This window comes from Onychostruthus taczanowskii, unplaced genomic scaffold (genome assembly GCF_017590055.1).
Source record: "Onychostruthus taczanowskii isolate IOZ18803 unplaced genomic scaffold, ASM1759005v1 scaffold6, whole genome shotgun sequence".
NCBI classification, from domain to species: domain Eukaryota; kingdom Metazoa; phylum Chordata; class Aves; order Passeriformes; family Passeridae; genus Onychostruthus; species Onychostruthus taczanowskii.
The window spans coordinates 5,877,382-5,900,023 of NW_024503679.1; the positions used below are offsets into that span (position 1 = coordinate 5,877,382).

The 22,642-nt window shown below is 36.5% G+C and overlaps 1 long non-coding RNA gene across 1 annotated transcript in view; it reads left to right on the top strand.

Annotated features, from left to right (window-relative positions):
- The first annotated feature begins 8,567 nt into the window (after positions 1–8,567).
- The window catches only part of LOC121343609, a 45,091-nt gene continuing 31,016 nt past the window's right edge, over positions 8,568–22,642 (top strand). The window contains exon 1 of the long non-coding RNA XR_005953729.1: positions 8,568–8,723. This is a non-coding gene — a long non-coding RNA (uncharacterized LOC121343609). The remainder of the gene's footprint in view (positions 8,724–22,642) is intronic.

The following is a 22,642-nucleotide window of genomic DNA, read 5'->3' on the forward strand; positions in this document are numbered from 1 at the left end:
CCACAGCCCATCAAGATGAGAAATGAAATTGAAACTTAACTGGAAATGACAAAGATGCTATTGGAGATGAAATCTGATGAAAATCCATCAGTGTGGCAGAGGGAGATTGTATTTCAGGGAAGTTCACCTGTCTGAGCTAGAAGGACTCTGAATCTGCAGACAGTGACAAAATGCTGGGTCTGTTATTTGCATATTTATATTAGAGCTGAAGCTTGCCAAATTTATACGTCCTCCCAAATTATATCCTGTGACAGAAAACCTGAAATGGGAAACAGTATGATTTTGTGATTTGAGTGTCATTTATAATATGGCTACTTCCAGAAATCTCTGTTTGGGTATCTTGCAATAGGTGAATTTTTGCTTCAAATAGCAGTAATTAACTTCAATCAACTGTTGCTGTATATAGAACTTTCATCTGACATATATGGTTTTTTACATAAATTTATATTCTATTAGTGAATAAAAGGTTACTTGTAGAGTTATATTCAGGATGATAGCAATACTGGTATTAAAATCACAGGTTAAGGAATAATGTGGCAAGTAAAATTCAGGATACAACAAAACTGGAGGGGTGGATGGGTGTGTGTGTGCATGTACCTGCCCTGTGTCTTCCCAGCCATTCAGATCCTTTTTTGTTCAGTCAGGATTTCACTCTTTCACTTTTTGATGGGTTTCACCTGTGTCTCACCTGCAGGTGCAAACACAAGGAGGCACAGGTGAAAACAATCTGTAATAAGTGATGTTAAACTCAGTATATGTAAGTATGTAAGTGATATTGAGGCTCAGCCTGGGCCTGTGAAGAGCTGTAGCTGTGTTAAAGTGGCTTTGGCAGCGTCTGGGACAGGAGCTGGTTTTGCTCTGCGCGCAGAGGAGAAGGTCCACACGCTCTGCACTGCTGGGTCCTGCTGAACGGGGTAAGGACACCACATCTGCACTTCTGGTGTGACTTCTAAGCCTTGCTAGAACTTCCTTTGTGTTCACCTAGCAAATGTTTGCATGCTCAAATTTGGTAGCAAAATACCAAATTTCATCAGAAAAGAAAATCACTCTAGTATTTGATGACACAGTAGATGTGTAATTGAGTAATTTCATTTTTAAACATATGGATGTTATTGATAAACATTTGTGTAAATGAAGCCCCTTGATGGTTGTATTTTTCTCTGCCCACTAACAACATATCATGTTAAAAATATTCCCATTTAATTCCTTGAAAAATGTTTTTCAATATTTTGAGTTGCGATGTAATCAGTAATTTGCTATCTGCCTACAGAGAGTGTTTTAATTAACTGAAATAGTTTATTAATTACTTATCCCACTCTAAATTAAATGTGCTTTTATAATATGAGTGATTTATAGTAAATATAATGGAGACATGTGATGATGTTTAACTCAACTTTAAAGCCTAATGTGATGGGACTTGTAAGTTTGCACCTTAAAATCTGACTCATTATTATTTTCATAGTTGATAATTACACTGATAAAAATGGATGAATTTTATTATAGATTTAGCATTTCTCTAGTGATTGTGAGCCGAAAATTTAATAATGGCCTTTAAGCACAATATTATTGGTTTTCAGTTTGTTTGCCAAAAAAACTGTTTGAAGAGGAAAATTAAGGTGTATGTCCTGAGGTTCTTTTTCATATTGAGGAATGTTTGTGATATCCATAAATATATTAAGTCTGTTTTATACAGAGTAGCTTTCTCCTCTATGAGAAGTAGGTCTAGATTAGACACACTTGTATTTACTACACAAATACGCTTAAAATTGTTCTTGGTTCAAACTTCACCTGGTTAGCTCCAAATGGTGTCACATTCCAGTGACTTGATTTTCTTTCTTGTTTAATACCTTTGGTTTGAGAGACTTGTCCTTTTAGAAAAAGAATCAAATGTTCTGTTGGGGTCACCTTCTGCACTCAGGTGTCAGTTGAACAATACAGCTGAGGGCAGGTGAGTGACTTTAACCAAAGACTAAATTTGATGTGATTTTCTGAGGATGGTTGCATGACGAGATAACAATAGAATTACTGACACCTGTATGGTTTAAAATAATTTTTCTTACATCATTGTTCTGTTTATTCCATGTTAGCATATCCCAGCTGTCAGACATTTGAAACACCATCTTTCCAACCAGATTTTATCTACACAAAAGATCACGTAGAAACGGTAATTATGTCTAATAAACAATGACCAGATACAAATCAATCTGGACATCAAGTTTTAGTGGCAGATATGGCATCAGGGCTACAACTGTTTGGATGTGTGAACTTATAGATGAAATAGTTCTCAAAAATTCTACCAATATTACCTGATGTTCTTTATTTCAAAGTATTTAAATATATTTCTTTTATGCAAAGATTCAAAAATGCTTAAAGTACTTTAAAAATAACTCAAACTATCCTTTTAAATAACTCAAACTATTTTACTGTGTCAGTGACTGAAAAAAAATAGCAGTAAGTACCTTTCTCCTGGATATCACACGTTTGAGAATATGCCAGCTGTAGTCTAATTACTTTACAATCTGTTCTGTAATAAGTAGGACATTGAGATTGAATAAAATCTAACTTACTGAATGTTATTTCAGAAAACATTTCAGACTTTTTTAGGATTTACTTGAAATATTTAGTAATTGCTCAGATATCATTCTGTAATGTTAAGCATGAGATGTTAAAATACATGTATTTTCTGTAGCTGCAGAAACTTTATGCTTTTATCCAAGTTCTGCAAATGAAAGGGAATGATATTTATAGCTCTGTAATGAGGGTCATGGGAGACTGCAATCCTAGTGTATATCCACTTCTTATATCAGAAAATGCACTGGAGTTTTATGACACAATGTAAAATTGAAGGACATGAAGCTCTTTTTAATCTCATGCTTGTGAAAAGTTCAGATCTTTATCCATCACATGGGTAATAGATTCCTAATTATGCTACACATCTCAGTAGGACAGGGACACAGGTATCAAATTTCATTAAGAAAATTGTGTGTCAAGTTTTGCAAATATGTATAACTGCTGTACTGAAGCCCCAAATTGAGAAATAATATTTAAACTTTAAAAAGCACTGGGCACATGTGTTAAATCCTCTGTAATCCTGCCTGGGGAGGGTACATACAGAGCTCAGTGTTTTACAAAGCAAGAACAGTATTTTCTCAGCTGATCCACCTAAATGTTTCACATATAGAAAATTGAAGAGGAATTTAGTGTAATTCTGGTCTTCAACATTAAACTGAGAACACGCCCATCATTTTGAAAGTACGGATTCAAGCTGGAGAATTCTCATCTCTTCTCCCTCTGGCACAAGAATGTTCCCAATCAGGCATTTTTAATGTATTGCAGTGGGAGGTATTCAAAGTGTCAGCGTTCAAATATGAAGGATGGTGATATGATCTCATTGTCCAGGAGGCTTTATGGTACAAAAGAACGGTCAAAAAATTCTCATAATTGTTTCACTTAAATATTTTCTTATCTAAACCCTACCTCTATATCTCAGTTTAATTTCCTCAGATATTTCCATTTTCGATCCTCTGTGCTCCTGTCTCATAAGTGCTGATGATCTGTATCCTATTGGTGAGTGTCTGTAGAGCATTTATTGCTTTATTCCAGCTTTTTGTGACCATCAGTGTTAGTCTGTTAAGAGGTTGAAAGCATTATATTGAAACATGCATTGCAAAAAAAGTGTAGAATAAAATTAATGTGTGTTTGTATGTGTTAGTTACTGCAAATTGTTATAATTATTTTTGATGTATGTGTGAAGGTTGAGAATTAAAAATATTTTTATAATGTAGATGTAAAACTTTTGTCAGTGGATGTTAATCTAGTGGATAAGACCTCAAACCAATAATTGATTATTTACTGCAGATATTCCATTGGCTTTTGTATTTAAGTATGTGTGCAGAGAAGGTAAAGTGAACGGAATGTCCAGAGAGACTTGCTGTTAATTTTGTTTATTTTCATTTTGTTTAGTGTGTAAACATGATGCTGTCCAGACATAGAGGGCATGCATTTTATGGGAGTATCCTGTTACTTTAACCATATCTTACACAAAAGATATATTCCTCTTCTAGTTACAGTTAATTGTTAGAAATGCCTTCTTGCAAGTGGTTGAGTCTTGGTACTTTTTAAAATGCTGGACCAAAAAGACATCTTCTGGAGCTGTGTGTGCTTCAGATTAATCTTTGTATTGCTCTCTGTCTCTTGGGTCAATGTTCAGGCCTTTGGAACTTGACCTGTGGAAGACACACTTCAGTAGTTTCTGTGAAAATAATCTGGTGAGAAACTCCTTTTCCATTTTAACTGTAATCTGCTAGCTGGAATTGGTCACAGACCAGAGAAATAAAAAAAAAAATCCAATGATCCAATGTTTTCATGAGAGTGATTAACAGAAACAAAGATTACATGTCTTTGAGCTTAAGATAAATACTTATATTTTTGTGTGGTTTTAAATTTAAAAATGCTTTAGAAGCTTTTATTCTTAGGCAGTCTCTTGTGCAATCTGTCTTTCATAGATTTATGAGCTCAATGCAAATTGATCCCTATTGCAATGAGAGGATAGGAAGAGAAAACCTTTTTATTATGCCAGTTCAGTGCAATGACCAAGAGGAGTGGGCTCAGTAATTCTTCCTGGTGACATTCCAGTTGTCTTCCTCTGTTCTTTATTCAGACCTCGAGAAGCAGAAGGCTAAGGCAAAGATCTTGGTAAACTGTTCCTAATTAATTAAAATTATTTGAAGACTCCCTTTGGAAAGGGGTAATTAAGTTCAACTTGTTCTTCACTGAAAAGAAAAAATGCAAATAATTGTTTAATTACTGTAAACTTTTATGTTCAAACAGTCTTTTCCCCCTGCCTTTTTTTATAACTGAAACATCTCGGATGTAGAAGTATGTGTGTCACCCCACAGAAATGCAAGAGCTAGATACTCAAATGATGTGATGTGGTGCATACCAAAACACAGTCATAGACAGCAGTTTAAATAAAGCTCTATTTAATTTAAAATACAAATGTAGTAAAGATGTGGGCAACAGAGGAAGCTGTTATTGATTCCCATGCCTGATGCACCACGGATTTCTGACACAAAGCTGATTGGAGCCATCCTGTGCTCAGAGAAATGCCCTGCTGTTTGCCCGGGGCAGGCTCAGGATGGTTCAGCTGTGTCAGCCTTTGTGCAGCACCCAGCCACAGCTGATGGATGCTGCCTGCCTGGGACAGGCTCTGCAGCGACCAGCACAGCTGCAGCTGCTTGCACTCAGCTCTTTGTCTTCGGGTTTTCCTATTGCTTGGGAAGGAATTGGCCGCAGGTGCTGGCAGAACAGTTTCTTCTGAAAAAAAATCCCCAGAAGATGAGACAAGTTCAGCCATTTCCTTTGCTGGGTGACAGTACTGGGCCAGTTACATTCCTGCACAATGGAAACTGTGGGTCACAGCTCATGGGGGGCTCCCATAACAACTTTGCCCCTCAGTGTGCTTGAATTCAGACCTCAAGGCATGAAGTGCTCAAGCCTGTCCTGAACTCTGCTTTACCTCCCAGTGAGCCTGTGCTGAGGTTGGGGTTCGAGCTCCCTGGCTCCTGGTGGCCACAGGGCTCAGCCTTTGTCATGCCTGACCCTCTGCCCAGGGAGCAGTGTGGGGGGAGCCCTGCCAGCTCTCGGGGTCTGCTGTGCTTCACTGGCCCTACAAGCATATTGTCATTACTGTCACATCACCCCATGACCTTCTGTTTCAGGAATAGTGCACTCCAGTGATTTTTAGAGAAAAATTTTCTCAGATTTTCTGGTTTCATTAATTGAAAATTGAGAGAGACTGATGCTAAATCAGAATTAAATTGTGTTTTTATGAAAAATCTATCCAACCTCTGAAGTCAGGTTTAATGACCACAGGAAAGACTCAGCTTCTGGTATCTTGTAATACAATGGTAATGCAGTTATACCATATTTGTAGTCTGAAGTGGAGTAAAAAGGAAAACTTTTTTTTTTTGGTCATTGCATGTGTTCCTTACTAGGTAGGTTTTAATTGATGGAAATGTCACCAGGTGAGCTACTTTAGTGATTTTTCTCTATCCTTATTTAGTAGTCTTTAGCTGACCTATAAATGCAAGCAAAGACTGGTAATGAGTTAGATTATTGTACCTCATTTTTAGTCTAAACCTCAAAAGATGTAGCAGGAAGAGAACAATGTAACAGCAGTATGGAAGAGAACTGGAAAGTACTTAAAAATTCACTGCCAAAGAATACCTGTTTATGGTCGTGTGGGGTTTTTTAAGAATTGTAATGTTTTTGTTCAGAGAAACTACTTATATAAGCTTCTGAATTTGAAACATTTCAGTGGCTTCAATAGTTAAGATTGAGCTGCTTTTGGTAATTACTGATATGGCTGCTTGGTACAGTTTGTCAGCCCAAACTGTTTGTCAGTCTTAGTCTAGGGAATAAAATATGTCAAAATTACTCAAGACAGCTCAGTAGCAGAGTGGAAGGTCCAGCAGTTGCCATTAAAATGTTATGGATGTGTTTGCAAATGACAAGGGGACAACCTTGCACAAAGAAATCCAGACAGTACAGGAAAAGCTTTCCCAAAAGACTGTAATTATTTTGACAGAAGATATTATGTGCCAGATTTAAATGGCCAACTCTCAAATTGTTATAACCAGTGTCGGAAGAGATTTTACAGTTCTTGGACAGTGGCAGTTCTCATGGTAGGGGTGACAAGTGATGGGAGCCTCTGAGTCAGAATGCAGGATTATGCATGAGAAACTTTCTGGTGATTTGCTTTTTACACTTGCAGCTTGATCCAAAGGCTTTTCTCGATCTTCCTGGAAATATTTAATGTTTTGTAAAGCTGTAGCAGAAATCACAAACTCTAGTGAGCCAGATTCTGCAGCTTTGCACATTTATATTTATTCCAGTGTATGTAATAAGCTATTTTACTTTTAAGACGATGCAAAAGCCGTTTTAGTTTTGTCTTAGTGGGTTTTTTTCCCCCTTTACTCTCCTCCTTTTAGAAAGGAGTTGAAGGAATGTCAAAAAGAAAATGGCCTTTTTTCATGGTCTGTTTCCTTAGAAGTTTGCATTTGAGGCTTCATCAGGTGAGCTACTTCAGGTATTTTTTTCCTCTATCCTTTACTGGTATTTAGGTGTTGTAGTGTTTACTAATATTTAAATGATTCTTTTAGAAAGAAGGAGATTGAGAGATATTTTCTCTAAAAAATCATACTTGAAATACCTTTTCTTTAGAAAATCTCCACTAGGACTTTAAAATACTTGTTTATTCTGTTATGGAACTCTTCTAGAAACTAAAATTATGTACCTTCTCTTTGAAAAGCACAATTTTTTACTCTCTCTACCAACTAAGAATTCCCGTGTGGGAATGTGTGCTTGAATTATGCAATATTCTGAAGGCAAAGAAGTTTATTCTGAATTTGTGAAAATAAATAACTCACCAGGTAGTTTCTTCCATTTCATCTTTTCCTTTTTCTGTTTCTCTCTTATGGGCAGTATTTGATGTTTTCATTTTTTCTGCTTGCTGTGACCTCAAGTTTCTCTAAGATAAGTGGGTGGAACTGAGCATGCCTGGAGACAAGGTTATGAAGGCTGTAGTGGCAACATGTGAGAAACCCCAAATTGGGACCAGCCACCCTGGCCTTAGAGGCATCTGAAGAACCTATACTGAGGCTGGGTAGACTTCTCTGCATCTCAGAATATTTATAAGATTAGGAAAATCAATTCTGGAATTAAAGGTGTGCCAACATGGACAATTGGCTGGGAAGAATTGTTTATATTTCATTCTTATGGTGTTCTGTTCTAATTTTCCTTTTTGCCTTTTCTGCTTAAGATGGAAACTTTCAGTTTAATTCCAATGAAACTTGTCTTCTAGGAGTTTAAAATCCTACTGGTGTTCTTTTGGAGCTTGCTACACTGAAAACCTCTGTAGGTACCCTGCAAAACCCTGACCTCAGGGTCACTATTTTTAGTAACTGCCAAAATAATTGTTCTTCTCTCAAGTTCTGCATATTCTTTTTTTCTGCATGGCTTTTCTAGACTGCATGAATAGCAGTGGTATTGTACCTCACTCTGCAGTGGTTTTGTTGCTCATCTAGGGAAGCTCGAAACTCTGCATCCCTGCTCCAGACAACTTTTGGTAGATGTTTTTTCTAATGTTGGAAAAATATAAGCTTTGGGATCAGTTGTCAAAAGTCAACTTCAGTGTGACTTTTAAAAAGATCAGAGAGGATGATTGGTCACTACAATATTTGGATTCAATTGTTTTGCTTACAGTTAATGTTGTGAACACTACAGCAATGTGATAGAATTTTCCTGTATCTCTGAATATCAGCTCCCAAAAATATAGGCTCATCCTGTGAGATTGTGCTCATTCTGCCTCTGAAATGTTGAGCCAAATGTTTTCCAAGAACAGTATTCTCTGCAAAAGCATTTACTCACTGTAAACAGAGCAGGCTCTGCAGCTGTTCACCATGAGCCCATTCCAGAAAACAGCAAATTTTGCTCTGAGGGCAGAATTTCTTTGCAGTGTGGGGAAATATCCCTGGGTCAGTTCAGTAGAAGTTTGAAGCAGAAGCTCTGCTCAAGGGAGTTAATTCAGACAGTCCAGCTAACCTGGCTCCACTGTTTGCTGAGCTTGTCTCTGATCCTACGTGGTTTCCTCCATGGCTGCCTTCAAGCCTGGTTCACTTCTGCTGGAACTTGCTGTACTCGGAGAAAAGAGGGATGTCCAGGTAGGTTTGTATTCTATTTGACTCTAAGGTTTGTGTTTCTGTTCTTCAGGGAAAAGGAGAAAGTTCTGTGTTGCTTTTGAACATAGGAACCAAGTACTTTGTTGTAATGATGTTGTCCAAGTATGAGTTTTCACACAAAATAACATCATCACTCTTTGTTTGTTCCTTGCTGAGGATGTTTCTGTGGGAGGGTTTGAGGAGTGTTTTCTCAGCTGTTGGGAATGGCTGCAAAAAATGTTTTACAGCTCTCCTGAGGGCATTTTCACTGCAGAGTAAAGGCTGGAATCTGAATGAAGATTTATTGTTTTGAGGCTCTGAACAGGCATGTCCAGAGGACTCTGCTGAATGTGGATCATTGATTCACTGTCCTCTACTTTCCTCATTGGCAGCAGAGAAAACTTCAATTTTCAGCAAGGTACAGCAGATTCAACAGCTGTAACTTCCTTCAAGTTTTCTCCAGGAAAACTCAATATTTGGGTGTTTATTAAGTACCCTTTAAGCACACCCTTCCACATTGAGAATTCTTTCCTTTCCTGTACCACCCTCTGTATTTTGCTACATATTTGTGTTGTAATCCCTTTTGTGAAAGTATAGTCTTTTTATTAGTGTATATAATGGTACTTATTTATTAGATCAGTGTGCAGAACTAGGTATATGAGGAGAGAGAAAATTATTTTAAAATATAAAATAAATATTACCTTCACATTTTTCTTGTCTAGAATTCCTAACTTTAAGCCAACATTATTCAGTTGGAAAATAAAATTTGCCATTTATATGACTAAGCAGCGAATCACAAGCATAGAGTGATCTCTTCTCAAATGGCTCACAAACTGCAATTAGTTACCAGGAAATAATTCATGGTACTATTAAATAATAAGAAATAGATGAATTCCAAGTTTTATTTTTTTGTTTTAAAATAGGGGAAGTTAAAGAGATGAAGTTTTTCTGGAAAAATATTCATAGGGCACTGCTAGCCTAATTCAGGGCTCTGAAGGATCCTCTGAAGAGAATGACTAGTCACTAGAGGCTATGTTGATATGTAATGTCAATTTTTGCTACAATTAAAAAAGCTCTGGATTTTTGAACCATGATTTCCACTCCCCTGCAATGTTTCAAGTCATGGAAAATAGTGTTTTTAGGAAAACCAATCTCCCACCTACAGAGCAAGACTGATTTTGAGTAACAGTTAAATAGCTGTAAGCTGCAAATCAGCATTAATCTTGAGCAATATTGCTAAGGCTGCTGTCAGGCTACTTTTTGTTAATTGACATGCTACTTGTATTACAGAGATTTTTTTTTTCCTACTAGAAAAATGGTTATTGCAGGCAGAAATACCTGGATTATTTGGGATTCTGTTCTCATTACTTCATGGAGCAATGAGCAATAGATGCATCTTTTTGCCAAATCAGCAGAATTTTAAGGGTTTCCCTGGGCAGGAGACTTAATGCAGCATTTTAAAATTATCTTTAAGTTATGATGATTTGTTTTCCACAAATGTTATGGAAAGCTTCTACTAGATTATCAGCACAACATGTTTTCTGTAGCAAGTAAAAAGAACATCTTATATTTCACATAATGATCAGTGGCATTAGAGCTCGTACTGACTTGGGTAGATCCATCTCATGTCTGTTAATCTCTAGCTGGTGTATTTGAAGCTGCATAAAGAGAAGCCATAAAGTTGTTCTGAATCTAAACTAATGCATAAATAATTTGTCTCCTAGAATTCCGTGTCTGGAAAGAAGTAAAATATAAACTTCATTATTTATTACATCATGTTTTGGTTATAGTCTGCAAATAAAAACTATAGAAAAAGATTACAGGGGAAAATAGATGTTTTAAATAACAATAATTGATAAAATGATTATATAGAACAGTACTTGAAACACTTCCAAAGATGCAAAGATTTCATTGTGAAACATAAATTCTTACTTTTACTATTCATCAATTTTTAGACAGGAATGGTTTTATCCTGGAGTCTTGATGGAATATTTTAATTCTTTCTCTGAGGAAAGATTGATTTTATAGAAATTTGGCAGGGTTTGTTATGTTCTGGTATTCTGGATATACTTTGTCTGAGGTCTTTGCTCTAAAGGAGAGAGCACTGTATGTGTGGTTAATCAAGGAAGACACTAAATATATTAAGTAAAAGGTGAGAGAAGGAATTGAGCTAAAAAGGGTGAAAAAAAGTGTACCTTGCAGCTTATGGAGAACCTATCTACAGTGAGCTATTCTACTTGAAATTCTTTTATCTCTTTTTTTATGGGCTTTTATGTTATTTATGCTAGGTGTGTGTGCCTATTTTTTCTTCTTTTGTGTAAATGTTTACCGATATATAGTTAGTTTCTAAGTTGCGGGAATGGTTGGACCAAAGAATTGATTTCTTTTTTAATTTTGTATTGAGGGTTAGTGTTCTTTAAATTACTTTAAAAAATGGAATAAATCACTGCAAGTTGTTCTTTTGATTGATTTTTAAGGCAAGGCTAAGTGTAAAGGAGGAACATATCCTATCCTATTTTCTACTATCCATACTATTATACTATTTTCTGGTACAATCTTACTATACAGCTAACACACATCCTTTCTCCCTGAACTGAAACAAAGAATGGTTTTTATATTATCTTACAAGGCTAAGTGTGAAGGAGGAACATATTACTATCCATTTTTTGGTACAATCTTACTATACAGCTAACACACATCCTTTCTCCCTGAACTGAAACAAAGAATGGTTTTTATATTATCTTTTTGTTGCTAAGAGTTTGCATGATTCTCAGGAAGGAAATTCATATAAGACATCCAGGTGAAAAGGGATATAAATGGTCTGGAATGTATTGATATATCAATATATCTCAGTTGCCAGAATGAGGTTATCAGGATGAGACTGAGCTGCTGGGCCACTGCACTGGTACTCAGACCATGAGTCTGGGTGTCCTCTTACTGATCCCTGTACCACAGGAACAGGCTAGATGGAGAAACATTCCTGAAGCTGTGGAAGGGCATTTACAGGGAGTAACACATAACACAAAAATTTTAGCTGTTTCTATTGGTAACTGGTAAAAACAACAAAAAAGCTGAAGAACAAGTTCTGGATATGTATTTTTCAAGACTCTAATTGAATATGGTGAAAACCAGAAACAACTGATGCATATTTGGAGATTATATGAAGCACTACAAACTGTTTCAGTGTTTTCCTTGTGCTGTGCCAAGAAAAAAAATCTTTGGAGACTCCCATCCATTGAATCTGTTCAGGACCAACAACTTAATTTTTAAACAGATCTTAAAGTGTAACAGTAAAAGCTCTACTTCTTGGCACATCCCACTTCCTAACCATTCATATTTAAATGGTATGAATCTTAAATATTACTAATGGAATCTCCACAGATGAGGAAATAGTGAAGAATATTATTCTTTTTCATTTTATTTATTTGTGATTGTGAAATCTGTGTACTTTAGGTTCAAGGAAGCCAACAAAGGGTATGTACTATATTCCTTATTCTCTTCATATTCTGCTTTAGACCTAGAATTCAAGCTGCCAAATCTCAGAAACTTTAAGTGCCTTTGTGATTAATTGTATTTAGATTAAAAAAGAATGACTAAGGGCTGCATCAGATAATTCAAATTCTTCAGAAGTGTGCTGAATTCAGTTTACTGGGATTGTCTCTGACAATAGTAGAAGTTGTGCTGTTATATAAGCCCTTGTTATTTATACTACACTCTTGCAGAAGCTTAAAGTGTAAGTGATTGAATGTGAGGAGCACTATGGCACCTATCTGAATATCTCACAGTATTATATTCTTTGCTTAAACCCCCTTGCATGTTGCATGATAATTGACCTTAATCTATTGTTCATAATAACTATATCAAAATGAAGCTTGTGCTTTCAGAATAAATTTCTACTTTATTGAACAAAAGGTAATCTAGTGTATTTGTGCATAAATTAAGAAAAACCCCTGTGTCCTGTGGTTGCTCATGTGCACACTGGAGAGAGAAACAGGATAACAAGAGCAGCTGGAAATTTTTTCCAAATTTTTGAGATAATCTACGTTTTTAATATTCCTATTAAAATAAATTATTTTGACATATCCAGTATAACACCTGTAAGTACAATCTGGTCAACAAAGACTTGTACTTCTGGTCCATTTCAGCAAAGTTTTCCTTCTACCTTCTTCCTGCTCTGCCTTCCTCATGAATCTTTGTAAGAAAAATGAGGGAAATTGTTGTTCAGACACGTTTTTCTGGAAGTGTTTTGCTTTTGGCTAATATTTCCACTTGGCTGGCCAGCTTTTCTTCTGAGATCTCTCTGACAGTTGCTCAAGTCTTTGGCACTTCTGGCTCTGTAAGGTGTAAGACTGGCTTTAGATTTTCTGTTTTCTTCTGGCAAACTAATATATGCTGGCAGAAGTGCTGCACATTGGCCTTCTCTGAGAGGCAATGATGGTGACAGATTGCCATTAATCACACACACTTGTAAGCATTTCAGCTAAAAGGAACTGGAAGTGTAGAGCAATTATCCCTACTATTTACCCCCTAAAATTCTTTTTTGTTATAGGCAAGTTAGCTTGAATATACTTCCATTCTTTCTTTGAGTAAAAGTGATGCAGTTCTGCATTAGGACTCCCATTGTGACCAAATTCCTTTGCAGTCAGTCTATATATTTTCTTTTTCATTCATTTCTTAGTGCTCTGTGTAAAATCTCAATGTTCTCTGGATGCTGCACAAAGAATGAAATCTGCTTTTTACAGTGATTTTGTGCCCTGCATTTGCACTTATTAAAGTGAGTTTGAGTTGTCATATTCCAAACCTCTTGTCTTACTATTTCACAAAGTGTGGGTGGAATTTTCCTGTGACAGAGTGGCTGTAGTGAGCTGGGCTTTTTGGAAATGTTTTCATGCTGAGGAACCAGATGGGTGGGCACCAGAGTAGAATATATGTCTTTGTCTAAAATAACATGGGTAGGAGACTATTTCTTGTTAGTTGAATTAATGAGGTCAGTGAGATTTTTCTGTGAAGAATAACTGTCCTTTGCATGATTTCACATTCTTATAACCAATAATTCTGAATTTAAGAGCAATCTAATTGTTCTTGGCTAAGAACTTCAAAGATTTAATGTTGAAATGAATATTTTTGCAGATAAAGTGAGACTTTCTGGAATTCAGTTTTTGCAGGAACTCAAGATCAGTAATTTAGGTTAGCAGATTAACTGGGTATTTCCTGCAAATTTTGTGTTTACTTTGTATCTTACTCTTAGCAAGGTTTTTAGCATTATATACAATTAAGTAAGAATATTTGCCCCAAAAGGATGATTTTCAGGAGAGACCAAAAAAAAAGCAAAATAAAACTAAAATGAAAATGTATTTAATGAAACAATCTTTGAGATAGAGGGTAAGTCCCAGTGAAACCTTGGCAATGTCCCAGTGAAACCTTGGCAATGCTCCTTGGTACTGCGAGAACCTGATCAGGAGTGAACGAAGAGTAGAAAGTGAACTCTTCCCATGAGGCAGCCTAGGAAATGGGGGATTTCAGAGAAATGCAGTGCATCTGTTAGAATAGTATTTGTTTTTAAGGATGCTACTACAAGAGTGGTTGCTGTTTTCCCCTGAGAAGTCATTGTAATTGCTTAATGAGTCTGACAGAGGTTTTCCACACGTGCTTTGTTTCTGAAATGCACCCATGAGAATTAAGAAGAGAATTCATCTGTTGCCAATGATCCTCAGGGTCACTTTCAGGCAGTGCATGTGTAAGGCAGGATAGAAACCCTACAATTCAGAAAGAAAAACAAAACCCCTTAAAATGATCTACTTTAAATTGTTCAGATGTTATAGGAATACACCTAGAATGTTCCCATAACATTCTAAATGTTAATAAACTAATATGACTCCATAAAGGCCACCTGGTGGGATTTTAATAAAAATTATTTCTTAGATGAATTTTCTCCAATCCTTCAGCATGAAAAAGAATTTGTACGTGAGGGATCTGGAACACTTCCTGTTCTTTCACAGCACCACTCACACTGGAAGATAGTTCTGCAGAGTGAATGGGAACCCATGTGTTGCTGCAGAATACTGTGCAAAACCTTTGGTGGTGGTTTCAGACCACCTTAATTTTATTTGTGGTCAGCTGCTACAATGTTAATATTATCTGACATGCTGTGCGCTGTTGCCTTAGCTGTGGTGTGAAAGTATTCCATGCAGAGGGCTTACAGTGCATTTTAAATATTTTTTCTTTTCTTGTTATTTCTGGATTTTCTTAAAGCTAGAAAGAATATGAAAATTTGTGTTTCTTAGCATGTCAAAAACTTTGTGTCAGACCAAACCCAAAATACAAAATAAAGAGAGATATTTGAATGGACATTTGTATCCTTTAATTCTTAAGGCAATCTGCTCAGGGTGAAAGCGTCAGAAACGAGAAGGTCATTTTAAATGAAGATATTCTGTTACTGCAAACACTGGGAGTTATTTTTTTATAGCTCTTGAAAGTCAAGAACCCTTGTGAAGTGGTTTACTTTGGGAATTCAATTGAAATCAAACCTGCAGGGAAAACTTAAGGCTCAAAAGATGACAAGAAGTGAAACCACCTCCTGAACATCCACATGCAGAACAGAATGCATTTTTCTTACTTGTAACAAGGTGGCATATTACAATTCTTCCCCATGGGTGGTGAGAAGAGCTGAAAACTAACTTAGACCTGGGTGCAGGTCTGTAAATTCTGGTAATGCAAGTTGCATTTTGATTGTAGTCTATAAATATTCTTACACTTGTAACAAGGTGGCATATTACAGTTCTTCCCCAGGGTGGTGAGAAGAGCTGAAAACCAACTTAGACCAGGGTGCAGGTCTGTAAATTCTGGTAATGCAAGTTGCATTTTGATTGTAGTCTATAAATATTCTTACTCCAGTTCCTGTTGCTCCCTGAATGCTGCTGGGTTTTTGATTATTAGTGGGTTATTTGTTGGTGGAAATAATTTAAATGACAGGAAATGACTTCTAGTGACTATCATCGTCTGAATGGTCAGTTGGGTTTTAAAAATATTTCAGAGTTTTTAGGTGCTATAAAAGGTTTTGTTTTTAAAAGCTATACTTTACTAGAGTATACTCTATACTAGAGTATTAGATATAGAATATATATATAGAATATAAACTTGCAAGTTACATCACAAAATGAGTTTTGATAGTATACATATATATTCTTTTGTATTTCTGTTTTATCTTTGCTTTTTTTTTTTTTCAGTGATTTCTGCGTGTCTTCCCATACTGAGTTTGTACAATTTCAGTGTGTTAGCTTTCTTTGCTTTTGTTACCAGACTTAAAAAAAAAAAAAGGCAACCTGCCCAGTTGATGTTGATAATTAGAAATTCTGATTTTCATGTGACAAGGGAGAAACTACAAATCTGAACAGGAAGACAGACTTGCTGTAGGAGAAGGTGTTGCCAGGCCCATCACCAAACCTGGTCTGCTTTGGGGTGTCCCCTAAAACCTGGGATTAGTTCAGGAATGTGCCCTGAAAGGGGGAAAGCACTTTTGGGGAGGAGCTGCCTTTGGGGTGATGGTGAGCAGCTGGGGGAGGTGGCAGAGGGGGAAGAGGCAGCTGCCCACTCTGTACCCCATGGGATCTGCTGAGCCAAGGAGGATTTCCTCACTCCTGTTTTCCATGTGGGAGTGGAGAGGTCTAGGAGATAAAGGAAATGGGATTGTGGTAAAAGTCATCCTCTGCTGGGGTAATCTGGTGAGAGTGAGCTCTTTGTCCTCAGAGAGAGAGGGTGGCACAAAACAAAATGAATGCCATTCCCACCAAAAGCTTTGTATTTCTGTGCAAATCAGTGGTTTGCTGATGGAATTACTTATTTAGAGAGCTACACTTTCCAGCTTGTATCCTAGTTTGTGACATAAAATACCATGAGCCCTTGTGAACTGGGTGATAGTAGGAACAAAAACCTCCTCAGACTTACCAGAGTAACTTTTTTAGTCTAAGTTTTGATCTAGAAATAAATTTGGCCAAGATAGAAATAAGTCTTCATTTAATCTTATTGTTTAAATGTTGTGCTTTGGGACAAGCATTTACAAGATATTACTCTGTTATTAAATTTGTTTTGGTACCTGTTCATTGAATCAACAATTATCTTGAAATTTCTTGCAAATACTTGAAAATGTGGCATTATACCCTAAAGAAGATGAGGTAATTTTGTAAGCTGAAACAGCTAACAGTAAAAATTTAACTGCCAGCCTAATTTCAGAGTGTGCTATTTTATTAATTTCAATGGAAAACTAAAGCTGCCACTTCTCAGTCTAAGGCTATGTTTATCAGTAAACATTAAACATTCATAAAGTAAATTGGATATATCAGCACTTTCCTGCTTTCTCTGAAAGATGTATAACATAGATTCTTTCCTCTCAACCTGTCTCATCTGAATTCTTTCTGTGAGGGTCTTAACTGGATTTCTTTATTACAGTTTGTGCTGGGTTCATGTCAGCTTTGTGCTGCATCCTATCTCTAGTTTCCATCAGCCAAGGGAAGAAGTGAAAGGATACTGAATGAATGAAGGTTATGATCTGTTGGTACAAAATCAGCCTTCTGTGCTTGTTATTTAAATTATCATCCCATAGCTTTTAACTGATCTTTAATTTTTAAAAAGTTATTTTTTTTTCCCTTGGAAATCTGCAGTAGCTTCTGGGATTGAAAACTGTTAATTATCTTCTGCTGCTTCTGAGATGGTCCTCTTTATTGACATCACTCTGATTTGTAACTGGAACAGCAGTTCTAATTCCTCCATTAGGTTCTGATTCCATTGGCTGTGCTGTTGGGTTAGTGGCAATCTATCAGTGTCAGGATGAGAGAACAACCCAGAAAAAACAACCAAACCCAGAACAACAATGATGGGAAATTTAGCTGCTCTGATTTGCTTGCTTTTTTGATTTTTCTAAGTAGCAACTCAAAGAAATCTATTTGCATTCAGCTCTGCCAGTATGAGCAGTCCTGCCTGGGCTGTGTCCGTGCAGTGAGGCAGGCACCCTCGGGGCTCTGCAGAGGGCATTTGCAGGGTGCAGGATCCCAGTCAGTAGTGGGGCTGTTAGGAGTCTGGCAAAATGCAGTGTGCTATCTTGCAGGCATTAACATCACACGAATGGCAGGTTGTAATGCAGTGTCATTCTTAAAGGAGTTTGTGCTTCTCAGATTAGGGAGCACTGGGGGCTTCCGCAAGCCCCCCTGTGCTGAAGGATGAAGAATGTGCTGTATGAGTTCTTGCTTTCATTCTGGGCAGCCTACTTTCTATTTTTCAAAAAAGTAATTCCTTCTGCAAGCCCAAGATACTCAACAGTTGAATCCACACTTAAACTGTGAATGTGCTTGAGTTCTGGAGTAATTAAAGCCCAGTGCAGACTTTCTCTGGTATGCAAAGTTGTAACTAGTCAGATCAATGCATTTTCACTTCTGAGATGTATCATGTGCTGCTTAAATTGATGTTGTATTTTCACTTGTCAGAAACCTTTTGCTTCAACTATCTTGATTTTGTTGTGACAAATCAATCTTAGGAGTAGAAATGATGAACTTGTCTGGTAGGTCTCAAATAAATGAACATTAAGTATAAATATTTTGTATTCCTAAATAAAAGAAGATAGGTGTTTATATTTAAGTCATGTTGCTTTACATCCTTTATATTACGCTGCTGTAGTTTTATTATAGTTATATATTATGCCAGTTCAATGTGGTTTTTATTTTTGTATGTAAGTCTAGTCTGTCAACAAAATTATGGGAGAATGAATGATAGCTTTAAACATATCTATGCTTGGTTTTGTTTCTGTCATCCTCTAGCTTCCTTTCCTCAAACTTTGGACTGCTTACGGTAGTGCTCTCTAGAGGCAGAGTTACTTTTTAACATCCAGTTTTAGAAGTGAGCTATTTTTTTATTGCTCTGAGCTAACAGAGAAGCACAATCCCCCTAGAGACTGTTCCAAACAACTGTAAGAAAAGAGACAGAAATATTTCAGGAAACAGATTATCCCTGACAAATATATACAGCTGTCTAATAGAGCAACCTCCTCAGACCCATCCATGTCACAGGATTTTTTTGGTCTCTCTAATCTTCTTACTTTAACAGAATCCAGTTTTGTATTCCATTAGTATGCATGTGTATGTTCTAATAGTCTATAAAAATGCTGCATGACCTACTTACTGAGAACCTGGTTTTTACATCCCATTAGTGGGCATGTATTTTCACAGTAACAGACTTTTAAAAACACTGTGTGACCCATTTATTCTGCTTCATTGGTAACTCCTGATGTAGTGTGCATGTACATCTCCTTCCCCATTGTTTAGGAAAATGAGAAAACCTTCCAGTGCTGATTGAGAGCTCTGTGCTGTTTGATCTGATTCAACACTAATATGATGCTTGAAAGCATTTGCAGTATAAGAAAACGGGATGTAGATGAAGCAAACTGTACTTAGAGAAGGATTAATATTGCAATGTATCCTGACCTATTTTTAAAGGAGTCCTCATGTTACTGATTTATGATTCCCTGTTGTACTCACTCATGCTGTACTTGATTTGGTTTTCTCTGAGATTTACTCAAGATGTTGAGCAAAAAGGAATTCCCATAAATGAAGAACGTGTCCATTGTTGTTTTAGTCCTAAGTGTAATTCCTAAATATTGTGAAGGACCCCATTTTTTTTTGTTTGTGACCTGCCATCTGCCTGTCATTTGATATGCTTTATTTTCCATGATACCCTTGACTTTTATAGACTTCTATCAAAATTCTTTCTTAATCTTGGCTGAGGAGCCTTTGAGTCACAAAGCTGTTTAGTATCTTCGCTCATTTTTGTCAGTCTGCTCTATACTTTGTATTTTCTATTCTATTCTTTTTGAGGGCAGGAAGACACAAAGTTGATGGTGTTCAAGATGTTTTGCCATGAAATGCATAATGGTGTTTTGGTCTTTGTTTCTTTCTTAACACTGCCTAAGACTCAATTTACTTTTTTTTGACTGCCATTGCATAGTAATCTGATGGCTTCATGAAATTAGCTATTTTTGCCCCAGATCTGAAATCCATCTGAGTGTTTATCACATATATAAGTGACCAATTCCTATTTGTGTGATGGAATGTAGCCTGATCTGCCATGATCAGAACTTTGTTGGATCTCTCCTTTTGCTCCATATGTTTTCAAGGAGGTAGAGTCTCGTGGTACAGTGCCATCCTTGGAGTGTCCCTGGGGTGCCATGGATTTAGATGATCTCTGTAGAGGTCCATCTGCTTTCAGACATGCCCTGGAGTGTTTTACATCCTGAATCAGAAGCATATGGTAGTGGTTTTATAATATCCCTGTCTTTGTGTGCCCATTATGCACTGGATGAGGTAGGAGACTTGACTACTTAAGGTTAACCCTTGGTGTTCTCGTCTGTCTGTGAAATAGGTGTATCCTAGCAGGAGCTGAGCTCCTTTACATCTGTTGAGTGTCTGGCCCTGAGCTGTTTTACTCCTTGTCCTTCCCTACATGCACCCAATAGTAACTGGTTTACAGCCACAGCACTACTCAGATGAGTCCCAGAATTAGAAGAGAAATAGAGATATTCTAGTGGCAGGAATAAATGTGCATAGCACAGGTGAGGAAGACAGAATGATCTAGTTCAAAGGATTTATAAGAATATGTAAATACTAGTAAGAGAGGGGATTGTAGTCTTCTGGGAGTAATAAACTGTCTTTGGTGTGAAGTTAATCCACAGAACTAATTGTATTTAATTTGGGAGTTTCACATTGTAGTTTTCAGGCTGAAGTAATTGCATGGAGGAATTGCACAAAAGCCTATGAACAGGTTGCTTTATTGTACCTCATCCACAAATAAATACTTTCCCTCCTATTATAGTGAAAGGGCTTATTTACTTTAAACATTATCTAGGTTCATTAATTGCAGTATTGGAATTTTTAGTGTAATGGGAAAAGTTGTTCTATCAACAGAGTGGCATTATAAGATGAATGTCGTAGCTAACTCCTGATGCATAGTTAATACATTTGATCTGCAGTTAATCACCTCACACTAGGAGGGAATGGTACCATAATAAATAGTTTTTCTGCCAACAATATGTGGCCCACAAAGCTAATATTTAGAAGACATTTTGTCTTGACTTTTTAATTTGCGAACTCAAAGTGTGTAGAACTCAATAACTGGTTTAATTTGGAAATTTTACATTAAAGTCTTGATAAAGTTTATTTACTGTGCATTAATAAAAGGGATGGGAAAGTGCTTAGGAACTGCTGCTTTCTGAACTCTTTAGTCTGGCAAAACATAGCGCAGCTCTCTTGCTATCTATAAATCATTCAAAGTACTGAACATTATATGACATAAATAAAGAGATGTGTGACCTGGAAGGATGCAAGATCAGTTTTCAGTTTCACAAGGCACATGAGGTGAGGTAATTGATCCATTTGCCATGTAGCAACATGAAAAATACATTTGGTTCCCTTAAACAATTGCATATATGTGATGTTATTAGTTTTAGCTTCCAAGTGCTTGCAAATGCTTCTGCTCTGAGTTCAGTCTTGAGAGACAGCTGCTGTTTTATGCAAGAGGAATAAATTGAAGATGGGAGTAAGCTCTTTACTTGTCACATAGAAGCATGACTGCTCAGAGACTGGTATTTGATTATTCCACAGTAGTACAAACAGGTGTAGAAGGTAAAATGTCAATTGGGATGGTTTTACTTTTAACCTTTACTGCCTGTATTTAAGCTCCATCACTTCAGCTCAAGAACTTGGAGTACCTCTAATCTTGAATGGCCTATTGCTTTCATTTGCTAATTGCTAATAAATTTTAATATTATGTTTATTACATTTATCTTTTACTTACAGAACTGGTTCCCTCTGTCACATGAGGCCTTACTAAATGACATATAATTTTCCACAATATTAGCTGCTGGGAAATTATAGTTCGTGATGTCTAGGCCTAAACAGTCAAATTCTGTTACAATAAATGTGATTACAGAATGTTTTAGAGCTGTGGAGGCTCTATAAAGCATATAGACATCAACACTACTTATTGACAAAATGACCTGTTTAGTTCAAGAATTGTGTAGGTTTCACTAGAGTAGTTGATTAAGGTTCCAGTATTTCACTTGGCTCATCAATATTTGTGAATTTTTATTAGCTACTTTTAATGATCCAAATTGTGCATTATGTAAGTCTGTCTATTGTTACTAAAAATTAGTTACTGCTTTCATAGTATAAATCAAGGGATAGCATCCTATTTTAGTTTAAAATAAATCTTGATTTTTAAAGATTTGTAAGACAAATATTTTTATAAAGGATGAATGAAAAGCTTAATTCTTGCCATTTCTATTGGTGATCAAAGCAGTGAGTATCTCTCTCCTGGGATTGTCTTTTGAATACGAAATAACAAAAAATTAATTTGCATTGCATGGACATAATTTGCAATTGTGGGAAAAACCTGCTACACTAGTTGATCAAGAGAGATTATTGTAGAGAGAGTGCCTGGCAGAGAAGACAATTCTGGAACAAATGATACTGAAAGGAGGTTTGTAAGTGAGTCAGCTTTATTTGAGGCTAGAGTTAGAGGACAAAACAAAGGCATACTTATCCATTTGCTTGTTCGTATTGCTTTCTGTGTTATAGGTTGTTCAATACGTAATGAGAAATAACAAGTCTTTCTATGCTATGCACCTCCCCCACACAGTGGTATGTTTTTTGGTTTGTTATATTGATCTTTCCAAAAAGATGGATCTACTGTGCTACTAACAGGGATAGGGTAGTTATTAATCTCATTTAGCAAACCCCCTTGATATTATAGTGGTTGTCAGAGTGGTAGGGTCACTGCAGTTGTTTAATGTTTATTTTATTTCTGATCTTGAGGGAAGGTGATTCTGTATAACACTGCAGCATAAATAAATTAAAATTGCATGTATCAGATTGCAATTTCAA